Source organism: Alligator mississippiensis, chromosome 3 (assembly GCF_030867095.1).
Source record: "Alligator mississippiensis isolate rAllMis1 chromosome 3, rAllMis1, whole genome shotgun sequence".
In the NCBI taxonomy this organism is placed as follows: Eukaryota; Metazoa; Chordata; order Crocodylia; family Alligatoridae; genus Alligator; species Alligator mississippiensis.
Genome location: NC_081826.1, coordinates 266,206,397 through 266,223,051, shown reverse-complemented (window position 1 = coordinate 266,223,051; position 16,655 = coordinate 266,206,397). Strand labels below are relative to the sequence as shown.

Below are 16,655 nucleotides of genomic sequence, written 5' to 3'. Positions count from 1 at the left end.
CCCTATAAAGGATGGAAGACTGGATCCACCTCTAAGGAGGAGTATTCTGCACTGGTCCAGACCTGTAGGGAGTGAGGCAGGAAAGCCAAGGCTGCGACTGAACTCCAACTGGCTACACTTATCAAAGACAATAAAAAGTCCTTTTTTAGATATGTGGGGAGCCAGAGGAAAAGCCAGGGTAACATTAGACCCCTGCTAAACCATATGGGACAACTGACAACCGACACCCAGGAAAAAGCCAACCTGCTTAATGGGTATTTTGCATCGGTTTTTCACCAGCCCCAAGGGACAGCCCTGCTCAATATGGTATGGGACAGTCAGGGTAAAGGAGAATTGTTACCCTTCATCAAAGTAGACCATGTGAAGGAACACCTTGAGAGGCTGGACACCTTCAAGTTGGCTGACCCAGACAGTTTACACCCCAGGGTACTTAAGGAGCTGGCAAGCATCATAGCTCAGCTACTGGCATGGATTTTCGAGAACTTGTGGTGCTCAGGTGAAGTGCCTGAATACTGGAAGAAGGCCAATGTGGTGCCTATCTTCAAGAAAGGGAGAAAAGTAGATCCAGAGAACTACAGGCCTATCAGCCTGACCTCTATCTTGGGGAAAATCTTGGAAAAATATTGTCTAAGAGACCATTCTTGACAAAATGGCTGATGGCAACATCCTGAGGGATAGCCAGCATGGGTTTGTTGCAGGTAGGTCTTGCCTGACTGTGGCAGGACACTGTTTGTGCCTGCCACTTTAAGGGCCAGAAGGCAGCAACCGGCAGGTGCCTGATTAGGGCAGCCATTTTAGATTCAGGGCTGCCCATATAAACAGGGCAGTTCTGATGCTGGAGGTGAAGTAATAACATTGTTTGGCTGCAGGTATCATCTGGAGGTAAGGGAGGAGCTGTAGGGGAGGTTTAGGAGGCTCCTGTCCTGGGCATGACCTAAAACTGCACCCTGCTGGGAATGGGTGGCCTGGTGGGGCTCTCAGTGGTGCAGGAGCCCCCAGGAAATGCCAGGGCAGTTATTACCCTGGTAAAAGGTGGGTTGAGGTGCCTTAACCCCTAGCCCCCATGACCAGATGGGTTACCCCTTTGTTTGGAGGGCCCAGAGGGTGGATCTTGGAGAGAGGAAAGGGCCATAGATTCAATGCCTGTCTGAATTTCCCCTGACTGGCCTGTGCTGGAGCCAGGACCAGAAGCGTTGAAGGGCTGGGGGCCAACTGTGAGGAACACCCAAGAGCTGAGTGCCTGGGGCTCCAACTGGCCTGGAGGTGGGCCAGGGCTAGTGAGCCGAAGGTCCCGGTGGGGGGATCACACCCGAAGGGGAAGTGGTTCAGGGAGCTAGGTTGCCCAGTATGAAGGTGGATGAGACTACCTGATGAGAGGAATCCAGGTGGAGTTCAATTAGGAGGATTCCGGGGCCCAGATTTGGGGCCAGTAATTATGATAACATATAATTTCAGTTTGCAGCTTGGGCTGCAGTGTAGGGGAGGAATGGAGTCACAGATAGTGCCCCCTGGCATCAGGGCAGAAAATGGGCAGCCTCCTGCTTATTAACATCCATTAATTAATTATACCAACAAGGCATGGCAGATGAGAATGCAGGTGGTTGGCCAAGGAACAGGTGGGTGGGCCACAGTGAAATCGGCCCCAAGCAGGCCCCCTGTTACACTAACCAATCTCATCTCCTTCTATGACCAGGTGACATATCACCTGGACAAGGGAGAAGAGATGGATGTCGTATATCTTGATTTTTTTAAAAAGCCTTCAATCTGGTGTCCCATGATCATCTCATGGGAAAACTGGCCAACTGAGGCCTCGGCTGCATCACAGTCTGATGGCTGGGGAATTGACTCTGAGGTCGGACTCGGAGAGTGGTAGTCAATGAAAGTAAATCATCGTGGTGCAGTGTGACCAGTGGGATCCCCCAAGACTCCATCCTTAGGCCTATACTCTTTAACATTTTTATTAACAATGTGGACGTTGGTATCAAAAGTGGACTGGCCAAGTTCGCCGATGACACCAAACTTCGGGGCAAAATGTCCATACCCAAGGACAGGATGGTGATCCAGGCCAACCTAGACAGGCTCAGAAAATGGGTGGATGAAAACCTGATGGCTTTCAACACTGAAAAATGCAAAATACTCCACCTTTGGGGGGGGGAGGGAACCTGCAGCACGCTTATAGGCTCAGCAGCACTAGGCTTGCTAGCACCATAGCTGAAAGGGACTTGGGGGTCATGATTGACTACAAGATGACTATGAGCCACCAATGCGATGTCACAGCTAGTAAAACAAGCAAAACTCTGGCTTGCATCCATAGATGCTTCTCAAGCAAATCCCAGTACGTCATCCTTCCACTGTACTCAGCCTTGGTGAGGCCACAGCTGGAGTACTGTGTCCAGTTCTGGGCTCCACAATTTTAAAAGGATGTGGAGAAGCTTGAGAGAGTCCAGAGGAGAGCCACATGCATGATCAGAGGGCAGGAGAACAGGCCCTATGATGGGAGGCTGAGAGCCATGGGACTCTTCAGCCTGGAAAAAGTGCAGGCTCAGGGGGGACCTGGTGGCTGCCTATAATTAAGTATATAAGGGGTGTACATCAGGATCTTGGGGAATGTCTATTCACCAGAGCACCCCAACGGATGACAAGATCAAACAGTCACAAACTCCTCCAAGACCATTTCAGGCTGGACATAAGGAAAACTTCTTTATTGTCCGAGCCCCCAAGGCCTGGAAAAGACTGCCTCCAGAGGTGGTGCGAGCACCTACTCTAGACTCCTGTAAGAGACATTTGGACATTTATCTTGCTTGGATCCTTTGACCCCGGCTGACTTCCTGTCCCTGGGGCAGGGGGCTGGACTTGATGATCTTCCAAGGTCCCTTTCAGCCGTAATGTATATGAAATCTATTAAATCTATCAAATCTATAAATCATCAGGATTAATGACACCAGAAGGCTGTATGCTAGAAAACAGTAATAATATAGGACTTCAGCAAACTGAAATTATGTTGGAAAGTGTTCTTTCTTCCAGTGAAGCACCATCCCATCATATCACAACCAGTAAAATAACAGCATTCTGCATCTTAACATCACCATGCCACAGCATTGGTTCCCTCCCAGTTTCCTTAGATTACAGGAAGACAACAGTACTGAGAGTGTCACTTTAAAAATCATGTACACAAAACTTTGAATGACTCAGTTGTTAAGACTTTTTTTTTTTTTAATATAATGAGACTATCAGCCACTAGAGGCCCTTCAAGTCTAGGATACTAAATTAACAAGCCAGGATGCTGTAAAATGTCCCACTGGCTTGATTCAGTGCACCCCAAACATAATAATTTTAAAACTGTAAATTGTCCAGTTGAAATAACATGTAAAAAGCGATATTCAAAATGCCCAGGTCAAACACATCTGAGAGGATGCAAACAAGATTTGCTATTTCAGATTATTGTATTCAGTTCTAAAAACACTCCTGATACCAAGTACCTTTCTATCTGCTGCATTTTTCTTTTAATTTTCCTTTCAATTTTATCCCTCTGTTTCCTCTGGCAGAATTGATTAAATTATGGAAGGTGCTGGCTTCTACATTTCTTGCACTGTCAGGGCCATCAAGAGTCAGTCAACTCGTTGCATAGTCACTGAGGCCTTGACGCTTCTTGTGAAGCATAGGAGGGATCAAGAGTCTGTGGAGTGAGCCGCACAAGAACTGCACATTCTTCCAAGTGTGTAGCAGCTGCTTTGTGTAAATGCATATAGTATATTGGATGGCCTGATGCAAATTGGGAAGCCTTTTCTACAAACACTTACTGGAAGAGCTGAATGTGAAAGCATAGGAGTAATTTCACTGACCAGCAAGAGTGGATGGAAGCAGCCACACACAGTCCTTTGGGAAAGGTGCTCCACATCAAATTAGTTTTTCTGTTTATTCATGTTGATGTTATACAGAGACTTATATCAGAACTAGGCTTCATTAAAATGGGTTGTATACAAACATAATGTATGTTGTGACAGTCTGATGCTTGTTCAACCATCAAATCTCTGTCTAGAAGAGAGAGGTTGGAGCATAAAGTCTTTGTGGGGAAGCCATATAAGTAGGGACCTACTTAAATTGTGGTTTCACAATGATCTTGGAAACTGTGGAAAAATGGCAATATTTGGAATGGCATTGGCCACAATGCCAAATGGCATTGGCCACAATTTCCCAGAAATCAACCAAAAAAATTTAATAAACATAAAATGCTGGCTCCCTGCTGGCAGCTTCCCCCTCATGCCTCTCCACCAATCAGTGCCAAGGTGTGGGGCTGCACAAAAGGCAGACAGCAGTCAAGATGGCAGCTGCCCTCTCATCCCTCCTCCCCCCAGGGCCTCTCTGCCAATCAGTGCCATGGGGCAAGGCCACTACAACATGATGGTGAAATCGACTCTTCAGGCCATGACCAAGCCATGAAAATTGCTTTCTCTTGCTGTGAGTTAGGTAGGTCCCTATACATAAACCACTGGCTGCCAGAAAAAAAGGTTCTTTAATCATATAATGAAACTCACGTTCTTCAAATATGCTTAGGGATCTTAACAAAATAAATTTGGCTCTCCATGGATCCACAACCTATAATCTTCTTTAGCAAAGCCTCTTTTCTCTGAGGAGAGGATGTGCAGATGATAAGGATGAGAAAACATTCTGTGTTTCTTAGATAACTTTTCCTCTTCTGAGTTTTCCCCCCTGTGGAAGGAGTAAATCGACCCTTCTGGTTCTCTTCACTTTTGTCTGTCCATGTGCTGCATGACAATTTCCTGTCACAAGTATCATCATTAGGATTACTATAAAATGTGTAAGGCACTTAAAATAGTTTTTACCTTGGAACCAATCTGGCCTTTTCTGGTGCTGTGGGAGAGAAGAAGGCTCAGACTTTACCCAGGATCAAAACAACCCTTTGAAATAGCTCCAAAACAACCTCCTCTTTGAAATGATGATAAAATTGGAAGAGAAAGGCCTTGAACTAACCATACCAACTAGAAAGAAATGTAATGGTTACATATTAATAAAAATTTCATAACACATCAAGGATGATGTCGTCACTCCACATGCTAATGAAAAGCCTGACATCTTCTTTGGCACAGAACAAAGGAAAATACTGCCTGTGTAAAGTCAAGACATTAAATTCAGGCAGGCCAAGAAACACATGGCTCACTAGCACCCTAAGAAGTTTTGCCAACTTATAAACTCCATTGAAAGGGTGGGTAACTTTGAGCTGTGAACTGAGAAACCATGACAGCACTGTAAACATGGAGGAGTTCTTTATAGACTATCAGTTCTTAACCTTTGTAATGAAGTCCACAGCTCATACCAGTTCAACCTTGTGTTGGAGACATTAAGTTACATGTTTTCTTTATTATATGATTCTTCTCTACATTTCTTAAGTAAACAATGTATTTTAACTGGAACTGTTATTTGGATTTAGCTATTTACATGGTGTGATGTGTTGGCTGAATGGTATGAAGACATATCCTTACCTACACAGAAGAAAAAGGGAGAGCATCTAATGCTGCAACTTATTTAATGTTATGATTATAAAAGGCAGACTGACAGTAACTCACCTCCACCCAGACAGAGGACCATACTAGTGGAGAGAAATCCATGGTTTCATAGCATGAGTATGCACTCTTTACAAGTGGCACAGCATTGTTAGCTGATAGATTGTTAGAGAAGTTTAATGATTCTAGAAGTGCAGGTGATGATAATGCCATGGCCAGGGACAAGGCAAAGACCTTATTTTCAATTTATAATTAATGTATTAGTCTTCTAATTGCCAAAATGATTATAGCTCCTATTTTTCTCTCTTTTCTCAGGCCTTTATCCTACCTTTTATGCATTTCAAGTTGTGGAAAGAAAGGACTGACTTCAGGATATCTTCAGATTTAGGCAGTAGCTTAGCTAGAAGTGGGTGCACAGAGTATCAGCTCTGGAAGCTGATTTAATTGAGGCACAAGAATGGTGGCTTCTGCTGCTACCAATCCAGCTGCCACCACTGCTGGCTAGGGTGCAGAAGCTGCTTGTTATATCTTTTAGATTCAGGATTTTTACCATCTTGCTTTTGATATTATCTGGAAAAAAGATTTACCCATACACCTATTCAATCTTCTGGGCAGTTGCCTCTTCTAAGTTTCAGTCTGTACAAGAATTTCCAGAGAAAGGCAAGCTAACAGTTCTAATTTGGTTAGATACAAAGGGAAAAGGTTTCTAAAATGTAGAATGCACTGCTTTACGTGAACAGAGGAGCTGAGCTAGGCAAAACCTGGGATAAGTCTCTTGCTTTATCTTATTACTCTTGATCATTGCTTTTTCTGCTGTAGTTCTGCCTTTTATCTCCTCAGCATGCTGTCTGCACACATTCACTAATGACTAAGCATTTGTCTTCACTACAGAATTACTTAGGGGATTGGCAGCTGGGTTGGCCTCGCCCTGGCTGCTATGCTGCAGTTGCATACAAGTTACCAGATCCATAAAGGGTTGCTATATAAACAGTATCAAAGGGAAAATTCAGTGGCAGGTTAGATATGAGGGGGGGAAATGGCAAGTTCTACCCTTGAGGAAACCTCTGTGATTTCAGGTGCTTCAGGTAATAATTGGTCAAGGATACATCCCTTATGAAGATTGTCATAGTAGCCAGCATATCATAACTGGAACCCTCTGCTCAAGTCCCCTCCCTTAGCTTCCTACCCTTGCAAATATCGCTCCCCCACACATCCAGCAACTGATGATGACCCAAAAGTTGGTTGCAACCATTCATGCAGCACCTTACCTACCACTCTACAATGACCTACTTAATCCAACCAAGACCAGCCTTTCTTTGCGATGCCCCTTACGGAGCAACCTCCCTGACCAGGATCTGTTTGCAAAAGCCCTCTGGATCAAGGAATGGGAGTCACAGGAAGTCACAAACAAGTTCCTTTGGACAAACCTCACTTGTCAACCTGCTGGCTTTGAACTGTCATGCTAAACAGGTTCAGGACAGGCCAAGGCCCCTACGCAAACAACCTTTACCACCAGGTCCTCAGTGCTAACCCATCATACACTTGTGGAGAGATGCAAACAATGCTGCACATCACCGAGGAGTGTCCCCTCTACACACTAAGAGGTGGATTAATAACTTTGAACTCAGTTAATGAGGCTATTGCTTGGCTTTGTGGATTTGCATTCATTAAATAAATAAATAAATAAATAAACAATTAAATAGTAGCCAGCAAAGACCAAGACGCAACTGATTAGAACAACAAACCGTTCTGAAACTCCAACATTTTCAACTCTCCCAAACAATTTTGTGGAGAAACCAAACCTCAAAACCTGAAACATTTACAATAGCAAGATGTAATATGATTAATCACTGCTTTTATTAAAGCAGTATTCCAGAGAAGCTCCTAATAATGAAGTCAGCAGAAATATAGACATAGAAGCCAACTTTTCAATGTTTGCCATTTAGCAAGAAACTCATTGCCAATTACATTGGTTCAAGAACAAATGCAACTACAGACAATTTCATTCTATCAGTTTACCTTAAATATGAAGTGCAGGACCTAATACTCAGTTGCTGTTCAGAGAGAGAAGGGGAAAAGGCAGATCTCTCAGTATTGTGGCTTAGAACTGGCCTAGCTAGCCCCTGTACTCCCCTCTCAGCTCTTGTGAAGTGGGTCGTATAGAGTGAATGGAAATGACAGTCTGGCTGCGCTCAGCTAGTGTGCAGTCCCTTACGGAGCCTCACCCCAGGCTGGGTGCTACAAATTCAATGTAAGAACAGGCAGGTATTTCCTGAAACTTCTCTCCCAGTGCTGCACTGAGTAGAAGATTGGCAGAGCATAACTTCTTGGCCAATAATTCCACTATCTGTATAGACTACTTCTGGATATGCACCAGATGCTGTGCTGCTTATCTAAAGGATACACCTCATTAACTTGTATATTACAAATACAGTATGCCACTCCGAAAATATTTCAAATCACAACAGTGGTATTGCTGTATTTTCGATTTCAGTGGAATAATCTGCACAAATTATAGTAAATTGAATGTGCAACCATAATGTATCTACCTTGTACATCAGCATTATGTTATTTTCCAGTTAAATAATCACATATTTTTATTTTATGGGATCCCTGCCTCATTCATTGTATAAAATTGACAGCACTCTCTTATTGAGAAGCTATTTAATATTTTATTTTCTCCTTATTGTTTAATGTGTGAGCCCATGTCTTATTACTCTCATTAAATTCTACTATGAGGACAGAATTATTAATTTCCTTATAAGTTTTTCTATGGCAGTTATCATTATTGCATTTGAATGCTTCACAAACTTCAATGAATTAATTTTCACAGCAATCCTGAGAAATAATGGGTATTATTATTCCCATTTCATAAGAAAGATTATAAACAAAGGTTTCCACAACATTTAGATGCCCAAGTTGAGACATCCAGGACCTGTTTGTTTTCATCAAGTAGCATTATTTAGGGCTTATTATATTAAAATCCCAGCCACAATGAGTATAGCTGCTCCTAAGAAATCTCAGTTCTTCTGCATGTCAGACCCCAGGTTCACCAACTAAGTTGGCTGAATATATTTTAATGGCACAGTTTTCCATCAAGCATGCAGTTTTTCTTATAATCAGTGTTTTATAGAAATGCAATGAAACTATGTTTTCAGTTGAAAGGTGTTGAAAAGAAATGTCTTAGGGTTGTAAACTTTTACAAATTGTTTTGAAAACATTGAAATATTTTATTTTGGAAACAAAAAAAGTTTCATTTCAACTTCATTGTTTCATTTTATTTCATCTCAGCTCTTAAAACCTTAATTTTAATATTATTTTAAGAATATATGTGTGATATCTTATAATACTGCTCTAATATTATCAAAATTATTTGACATTAATATCACTGAATATTTGAAAGTTTGCACACAAAAAATGTTCAGCTTTTTAATTTGGTAAAAAATGTCAATGTTTTGTTCTGATTTGGAATGAAAAGAGTTTGAAATATTACAATTCCTTTAGATTGAAGTACTGAAGTTTCTGATAAGCTCTAGTCTCAAATGCAGATCACAGTAATATACAATAAGTGATCATTAGTGAAAAGTTTGGTTGTCTAGCATTATGTGGGGGCTTTGTGGCAGAGGGAAGGATTTAGTTCTATAACAAGTAAAACAGAGGTCCTTCATACGCTAGCTTTTCTTGCTGCACAAATATGATTTAGTTCCAAAGTAGATCCATCCCCTGCCCTGAATGAAGAAGGAGTCTTGTGGAAAAGTGGTATGTGATCCTGAAATTAAGGACTGTATAATGTTTCTACACAAGGGGACACCTTAAAGTTGCACAGCCTTAATCTGGCATGTTCTAATTTGTTAGTGATTCTAATTTGTTAGTGTTAGTATTGCGACTTCAATACTGTTTTCTTTGCTTTTGTTTTTTTTAATGTAGAGAGGGTGTGTGTGTGTGTGTGTGTGTGTGTGTGTGTGTGTGTGTGTGTGTGTGTGTGAGAGAGAGAGAGAGAGAGAGAGAGAGAGAGAGAGAGAGAGAGAGTATATGTGTATGTGTGTGATTTCCTTTGTTTTTAAGAAAGTAAAAAGGAACAAAACAGAAATTGAATCATGTGGCATCATCTCATGTACATGAATCTAAAGGTCCATCTGTAGTGGACCTTTAGATCAACTGCACAGGCCTCTGCCATTTGAACTAAGAATAACTGAGAGCAGTAATAGATTGTCGTATTCTATGAGGGCCAACAGAATAGCGGCTTGGACACTTTCCAGTGGGTTCAACAGCTATGAACTGATAGCATAAAGACAGTGAGACTCTGGAGTGTGCTCTTATGAACACTAACCCCGTCTGCACCTTTCCCCCCAGTCTTGACCATGCTATGCTGTCCCTTCCAACTTATTACTGTTCTAGTTCTGTCTGTTACCCACCTCTGGCCTCTCAGTCCACTTCTGTTGCCCTCATTTAGCAGGGTTTTTCTTACCCCTGTTCTTATCTCCTCATTTGTAAAATTCCAGTTTTCTCTCATCTGTTTGTTTCCCTGGCACCCAACGTCATTCTCCTTGCCCATTCTGTCCCAGTGCTCCTTCAACTCCTAGTCTCCCTTCACTGTTGATCCCAGCCTGTCATTCATCTCATTGTTTTACTGGCTAGAAAAACTTCAAGAGTCTGACCTTAACAGATTGATTTCTCTTTTATCCTATACCGCCAGATGTTTTTGGAATAACTGGTTTAGCTTTGCATTTGAAACTTGATGCCATTTGAGAAAACCTTGGCTACTCAGAAGGGACGGAAGAGAGAGATTACTTACAAGCTACTGACCTTGATCTCTTAAAATTGCTACAGCTGCTAAAGCCAGATATAGGTAGCTTATATCACCCTCTTCAACTTAGATTGTCTGATTTTTTTTCACACAGGGTAGCTCGTCTTTTGCCATTTGTTTTAAAAGCATATTTTATTATTTATATATATTTTAGGTGTTTTTCCCCCGGCAATAAATGAAACTTTATAATAATAAGACTGTCTCAACGAATACTTTAACTTCATATTCAACCATAATAATGATCTGACCAATCTTTGTCAATAACACTGTACCATTTGAATTGAATGGCCCTTTCAAAGTTAGCTTTAATGAACAGCCTAAGAGAACTTGAGAGCAAAGTCCCTGATGATCAGCAGCACCTGTTAAGTAAATGAAATGGTGTTTGCTGTTGCCAGGAAACAGACTTCAGAAGAGCAGAAACTCCTGCCAACGAGAAAAAAAAGGAAGGAAGGGTTTTTATTATTGTTAATGCTTTGTTTGTTCATTTTTTGCTTGTGTAGCATATCTGAAATTTTGGGTCCAGTATCTGAATCTTTGCCGAGTCTTTGACTAGTAAGATAAGTGCGTACAGTTTTGTTGCATTCTGAGAAATTCATTTATCTAAAATGAAGTATGTTGATCACTGACAGTAAAGTGTAAATTGTAAATGTTAATCTGTATGCACATGGAAAAGAACTGATGCTCCCAAGACATGTTTGGACTAGATTCTGATCTGTCTTTCAAACTCTTTTAATATCCACCTACCATGTTGAACCATTTTAGCTGGGTGTTTGTAAGACAATGACCCACAGTAAAATAATGTTGGGCATAAACTTGTCACAATGAGTTAAATAAGGGAAAAATCACACATTTCTTAGAGCTACTGGGCCTGTTTCTTCACAGCAAGATAGAGCCAGCAAAGCAAGTGTTACTTGCAGAGCCTAGAGATAAGGGACATCAGGTGTGAGCAGTACAGTTAAATGCAGGCAGCAGAAGGCTGGATTGCTGATTGGAAAGTTAACAGCACCTGGGCCCTGTTAAAGGTGAGCCAGGTCAGATGATCAGAAAGATAACCAGAGGGGCTGGTCAGTATGTAAGTTTGCTTTCTGGGTATAGGAGCATTCTGGTTTCAACTGTGGAGGGGAACAGAACTCTTGTGCATGACATAAAGGCTGCAAGTCTATCTGGAAAAGGGGTGAGTCTGTTGGTGAGTGCATCTGAAGAGGTGAAGATTTGATTGGCAATGATTTGTGTTTACTCAGAGGGACTCAGTTTTTGTTGAGGACTGTTTATGTACCCAGAGTGTTTCCATTTCTTGTTTATAACAACTGGAGAACTGGGAGTGGCTGTGAGGGGTGGTTAGGGAGCTACATGGCAGAGTGCTCTAATATGTTGTAGACTCTTGTGAGGTATAAGCTGAACTTGAGAATGGGCTAAAGCCTTGGTGATGAGGCCCAGATCCAGGAAAAAGGAAGGTTAAGGCTGAGTTAAGTCTAAGGTGGTGAGGCTGAAATTGGGGTCAAGAGCCTGAGGACTGAAGCAAGAATGGCTAGGTGGCCTGTAAGTCATAGGCATAGCCATGGGGGTAGCTGGAGGTCATGATTAATGCCTTCGGGAAAGTAGGCCTTACAAGGCTGTGGCTTGAGCAATAGGGTAGGAAATGCAGTATCAGAGACTTAGCTCAGTTGGTAGGACAAATGCCACCAGACTCCCTTCCCTCCCCTGGATGTGTCTATTCTGGCAAGGTGTGGCAGATGAATATAGAAAGGGAGAGAATCATAAGGGGCCTGGGGAAGTGCCTGCAGGCAAGGCCCTGGAGCCCACCCTCTGGGTGAGTCCTGTCACAATAAGTTATACGAGTGTGTTAAAAACAAGTGAAAAATCCACTACTGTGACTTGGTTTAACTTGCACCTACTTTGCAGTGTTATAAATATTTCTGTACTGTCTTGCAACTTAGAGTCAAGACCCCTGGCTCAACTGGATATGAAGGCACACTTGAAATACAAGCACGTGCGTACTAGTGGAAAAAAAGTGTGGCCCAAAAGGCTAGAAACACTTTTTTTTTTTTTTTTGATGAATGAGAACTTGAAACATGTCTACCAGAGAAGTTCCAGAATAGATTTCTGGCTTAGTTTGAGACCTAGCTTGGCATTCTTGCTGACTTTAAATTTATCATGAGATTAAGGAAAGGAAGAGGGTTTTTGAGGTAAGGCGTTTATAACTAGGATGCTACTTATGGAGTTGGGTGGATTAGAAACCTAAAGACAGGTCCTTCAATTAGCTTGTATAACACTACATGCAAATATTCATGGACTAAATAAATCAAGTACTAGGGCCTTTTAAAAGAAAGGGGTTTTCCTTCCCGGACTATGGCCAAAAGGATATGTTGCTGAACATACGAGTTGATGTGTTATTTCCGCTTGAAGTGCATGAAGATTGGTGGTGGTTGTTTATTTATCTAATGTCATGGATTTGGCCAAAAACCAAGTTTCAGTTGAGACTAACCATGTGACAGCCCAGAATTGGATGCAGTACTCTAGCTGTGGCCTCACCAAGGCTGAGTACAGTGGGAGGATGACATCCTGGGTCTTGTTCAAGATGCATCAGTAGATGTAAGCCAGAGTTTTGTTTGGCTTGCCAGCTGTGGTATCATGTTAATGGCTCATATTCATCTTGGGGGTCATGATTGACCACAAATCTGTTTCGGTCATGGTTCTAGTGAGCGTAGCACTGCTGAGCCTATAAATGTGATGCAGGTTTCCTCCCCTCCCAAGGTGGAGCACCTTGCATTTCTGTCTATTGAACGTCATCAGGTTTCCATCTGTCCACCTTGCAAGCACCTATCTAGGTTGGCCTGGATCACCAGCCTATCCTCAAGTGTGGATATTCTTCCCCAAAGTTTGGTGTTGTCAGAAGTGGACTGGCCAAGTTCACTGACACTAGTATCCAGATCATTTATGAAGACTGTCACGGCGGGGTCCTCACGGAGGGCCATGATCTCTTTGAGGCCCTCTCACCGCGCTACTCCGGCCCGAGGGCACCCTCCATTCTCGCCCGCCACGTCTTGATGCAATATGTAATAGGGAGGCTGCCTTGTGTTTCCTCGGGCCTGTCAGCTCCTGGACCCCTCGTGGGTCTCCCTGTACAATGGGTGCTACCCAAGTGCTTTAGCCTTATGGGCTATGCGTGGCTCCTACCTCCCCTGATACCATGCCCCAAGCCTTGCAGATGTAAAGGACGTTGTTCGGTCTATACGCCCGCTTCCCGGGCCTCCTCTCTAATGTGGCCCACTCTGGGCTCCCTGTCTCGTGCCCAGCCTCTTGCTGGGACTCCTGTCTAGCCCACTCTGGGCTCCCTCTCTCTTGCCCTGCTGGTGTGGATCCGCTCAGGGACTCTCTAGCGGGCCCCGGCCCTTCCCTGGCCAACCGCACAGCTACCCTCCCTGACTCTGGCTCCCCGCGCTGCTACTCCCTGTCTTCTCAGGGGCAACCGCAGCACCCTGCCTTGGTCTGAGGGGGATTGCCGCACTAGCCTGCGGCCAGGCTCGCTATGCCCGTGCGCCCACACTAGGCTACTCAATAATACACAAGGGCGTTCCCCCTCTCTGGGGCTCGCTGCACCCACACTGGGCTACTCAATAACATACAAGGGCGTTCCCCCTCACTGGGGGGGCTCGCCGCACCCACACTGGGCTACTCAATAAAACCCAATGGCGTTCCCCCTCTCTGGGGGCTCGCCGCGCCCACGCTGGGCTACTCAATAATGTACAAGGGCGTTCCCCCTCTCTGGGGCTCGCCGCACCTACACTGGGCTACTCAATAACGTACAAGGGCGTTCCCCCCGTCTGGGGGCTTGCCGTGCCCACACTGGGCTCCTCAGTAATACCGCCCCTTTCCTGGGGCCGGGGGGGGCTATGTTCCCCCACACGCAACCCGGGGTCTTGGTCCCCGTCCGCAACCTACGGGCTGCGCCCGCGACCCACTGGCCGTGCTCCTCCCCGCCAGCTGCTCGCGCAGTGGCGTGCGAGCTGCACCTTCGGGGTCTATGTTCCCCCACACTCAATCCGGGGTCTAGGTCCCCGTCTGCAACCTACAGGTTGCACCCGCGACCTACTGGCCGCGCTCCTCGCCACCAGTTGCTCATACACTGGCGTGCGAGCTGCGCCTTCCCTGGCGCTATGTAGATAATGCGCCCTCGTGGTGCTAGGGCACCCCACACTCTCTGGGGTCCCTGTGATTGAGGCCTCCTCCAACCCCTACAGCCTCACCCAAGCCTCCGGGTGTAATAACACAAACACAAAGCAAAACCACAAGCCCCTAGGCTGTAACACAAATGCAAGCCTCATGGCCATAACCCATCATCCTAGCTCAAGCCTCCAGGGCTATCATGAGCTTTACTTGCGACTTAGGCTCCTTCCCATATCTCGGCTGAGGGAGCTCCTGCCTCTCCGGCTGCTGGCAGAGAACTGCCAGCTTGGCCTCAGCCCTGGGCTTTATAAGGGCCAGGCCCTGCCCCCTACAGGCAGCTGGCTCCGCTTGGTTGCTCCGGCAACCCGCAGCTGCGCTCATTACCTGAGCAAGCCTCAGCTGGGCTCGTCATGTCAGGCCAGGGCGCGCTCACTCGCTCCCTGGCAGTTTCTCCACTCTAGGAGCAGGGGCACCGAGGTGCCCTGCGACAAAGACATTAAAGAGTGCAGGTCCGAGAATGAAGCTCTGGGGGACACTACTAGTCACTAAGTGCCATGTTGACTCAGTTCCATCAACTACCACTCTCCGGGTCCAATCTTGGAGTCGGTTCCCCAGTCATTGGACTGTGGAGTAATCAAGGCTGCAGTTGCCCAATTTTTCCATAAGGACATCATGGGATACAGAGTCAAAGGCTTTTTTTTGAAGTCCAAATATGATATCAACCTCTTCCCTTTTGTCTAGGTGATATTTCCTCCTTTGAGCAGGTGACCTGAGATTGGTTAGGCAAGACCTACCTGTGCTGACTATCCCTCAATGTTGCCTATCAAAAAATGGGTTCTTTGATAATTTTTGCCAAGATCTTCCCAGGGTTTGAGGTCAAACTGATTGGTCTGTAGCTTCCCAGTTCATCTTTCCTCCCTTTCTTGAATATGGGCACCACATTGGCCCTCTTTCAATCTTCAGGTACTTTTTCTGAGTGCCACGAGTTCTTGAATAGCCTTGCCAGTGGCTGTACTATCATGTCTGCCAGTTCCTTTAGCACTCTTGAGTGCAATCTATCTGGACCAGCTGATTTTTTTTTGTAGGGGCCCAGCCTCTCGAGATGCCCCCTCACAAGCACCATGCCAATGGTAGGCATATATTCATCCTTACTCTAGTCATCCCACATCATGTTAGGCAGGGTGGTCCCTTTGGGCTGGTGGAAAAAGTGACACAAAGTAATCATTAAGCAGATTGGGGTGCGTGTTTGTTTGTTCCTGGATGTCGGTAGTCAGCTGCCCCAACTGGTTTAGCAGGTTCCAACATTGCCCTTGTTTTTCTTTTGACTCCCCATATCAGAAGAACTTTTTATTGTCCTTGATTTGTGTAGCCAGTTGGAGTTTGGTTGCAGCCTTGGCTTTCCTAGCTTGCTCCCTGCAGATGTGGATCAGTGCAGAATACTCCTCCTTAATGGCGTTTCTGGTCTTCCATCTTTATAAGGTTCTCTTTTTTTGATGTAGGAGGTCCATGAGTTCCCTGTTGAGCCAGGAGGGTTGTTGAGCCCTTTTACCACCTTTTCCTACAGGTTGGGGTGGACTCCCCTTGTACTAATTGAATTTTGGTGTGTTTGTATGGCCCAACCTGACAGTGCCACAGCACCCTCTCCCCAGTGATTCCCCAAGAACTCTTCATTTAAAAAGGATTTTCCTATAGTTAGGAAAAGATTAGAAACCTGGCCATGTGTAGATTATACTGCAGCAGAATACTACTAAAAGTTCAGTCTCTTGGACCTCTCTGGTCAGATGCAACTTTGTGTTGCCATTACAGTTGATACAAACACAAGAGCACATGCCAAATGAATGGTTGTGCATTCATATTTGAAGATATATTTTGATATAGGGATATTCACAAAGGTGGGTTGGTTGGTTTGGTGTGGGTTTTTTGTGTTTTGTAATTTTTTTTGGGGGGGGGAGGGGGGGTAGAAGCAGGTTTGTTTGCTCTTTCTTCCCAGCAGAGGTCCTGCCCTGACTTCAATCAAGAGTCAGTAAAGGAATTTCACTGTTTTCCTCTTCCAGAGCTACAGGAGAGACTCCTCCCAATCCTACTTGAGTTTTATTCCTAGGAGCCAGTCCAGTTTTGTTTATATAAAAGACTTGAAAACCTTTATTGAACTGTTTAGA

The 16,655-nt window shown here is 44.5% G+C and overlaps 1 protein-coding gene across 1 annotated transcript in view; it reads left to right on the top strand.

The window, feature by feature from the left end:
- The first annotated feature begins 11,388 nt into the window (after positions 1-11,388).
- The window catches only part of RAB3C (RAB3C, member RAS oncogene family), a 314,561-nt gene continuing 309,294 nt past the window's right edge, over positions 11,389-16,655 (top strand). The window contains exon 1 of the mRNA XM_059725156.1: positions 11,389-11,503. The gene's annotated coding sequence lies outside the window, so the exon portion shown is untranslated. The remainder of the gene's footprint in view (positions 11,504-16,655) is intronic.